Source organism: Lepus europaeus, chromosome X (genome assembly GCF_033115175.1).
Source record: "Lepus europaeus isolate LE1 chromosome X, mLepTim1.pri, whole genome shotgun sequence".
Classification (NCBI taxonomy): domain Eukaryota; kingdom Metazoa; phylum Chordata; class Mammalia; order Lagomorpha; family Leporidae; genus Lepus; species Lepus europaeus.
Window position 1 is genome coordinate 103,906,478 of NC_084850.1, and position 1,795 is coordinate 103,908,272.

The 1,795-nt window shown below is 42.7% G+C and overlaps 1 pseudogene; it reads left to right on the forward strand.

Moving 5' to 3' along the window:
- Positions 1-861: 861 nt before the first annotated feature.
- On the forward strand, positions 862-980 carry LOC133753830 (5S ribosomal RNA; annotated as a pseudogene).
- The last annotated feature ends 815 nt before the right edge of the window (positions 981-1,795 follow it).

Here is a 1,795-nt window from a genome sequence, read left to right on the forward strand (position 1 = left end):
AACAAAGTAAAATCCACAATGTCTGGTACCTGTTAAAAAATTAGTACTCTAAGAAAATATTGTTAATATGTACACTTTAAATAGATGAGTTATGGGGCCAGCGTTGTGGCGCAGCAGGTTAACATCCTGGTCTGAAGCGCCGGCATCCCATATGGGCGCCAGTTCAAGTCTCGGCTGCTCCTCTTCCAATCCAACTCCCTGCTATGGCCTGGGAAAGCAGTAGAAGATGGCCCAAGTCCTTGGGCCCCTGCACTCGCGTGGGAGACCCGAAGGAAGCTCCTGGCTCCTGGCTTTGGATTGGTGCAGCTCCAGTCATTGAGGCCAACTGGGGAGTGAACCATCAGATGGAAGACCTCTCTCTCTCTCTCTCTCTCTCTCTCTCTCTCTGTGCCTCTCCTCTCTCTGTGTAACTCTGACTTTCAAATAAATAAATTTTTAAAATAGATAAATAAATAAATAAATAGATGCATTATGGAAGAGATCTTCAAAGAGTTCATAGAAACATATATTAGGAAAAAACTATGCATAGGTTCCAAATTTTTTGCAACAAAATAATCTTATCTCTTAATTTTATTGTTCACATATTGTTAAAGTATCCGTGTATGTTATATTTAAAGTTTTGTGAAAATATTACAAAGTAGGCAAAGAAGAAGGAAAATAAAACTTCTGATGAAGGGAAAAATCAACTAGCTGAAACCAAACAAGAACTGTCACAGAAGTGAGAATCACACGAGGACATTTTAAAAGTTATAATACTACTCCAGAAATTCAAAAGTTAAATAGAAACATGGAAGGTATACAATATTCTAGACATGAGAATTACAATGTCTGAGTTGAAAAATACACTAAATGGGAATAATAGTCTACGGCCATACCACCCTGAATGTGCCTGATCTCATCTGATTTCGGAAGCTAAGCAGGGTCAGGCCTGGTTAGTACTTGGATAGGAGACCACCTGCGAATATCGGGTGCTGTAGGCTTGGCCGGCGCTGTGGCTCAATAGGCTAATCCTTGGCCTGTGGCGCCAGCACAACAGGTTCTAGTCCCGGTCGGGGTGCTGGATTCTGTCCCAGTTGCCCCTCTTCCAGGCCAGCTCTCTGCTGTGGCCCGGGAGTGCAGTGGAGGATGGCCCAAGTGCTCGGGCCCTGCACCCGCATGGGAGACCAGGAGATGCATCTGGCTCCTGGCTTCAGATCAGTGCGGTGCGCTGGCCACAGCATGCTGGCTGCGGTGGCCATTGGAGGGTGAACCAACGGCAAAGGAAAACCTTTCTCTCTGTCTCTCTCTCTCTCTCACTGTCCACTCTGCCTGTCGGAAAAAGGGGGGGGGGGATAATAGCAAATTATATCACATAGGAGAAAAGATTGGTGATCTTGACTTGACATGGTAACAGAAACAACCCAAAGAAAAACAAATTAGAGAGGAAAGATAAACTCAGCATTAGTGAAAAGTGGGACAACTTAAAGCACCTTGATATATGTGTAGATGAAATCCTGCAACAGGGAAGGGGTGAAGAAAAACTGAACAAACAATAGACAAAAATTTCAAGAATTTAATGAAGATTATAAACTTGCAGAATCTCAACAAACTCCAAACACCAGCAGTGTGAAGGAATCTATACCAAGGCACATTAAAATAATATTTCTCAAAGCCGTGATCAAGGAAAAGCCTTACAAGCTGCCAGAGGGAAAAAAAGAAACATTACAAGCAAGGGAACAAACATAAACATGACAACAAATGTCTTGTTGGAAATAACATAAACAAGGAGACAGTGGGATGATATTTTTAAAGTACC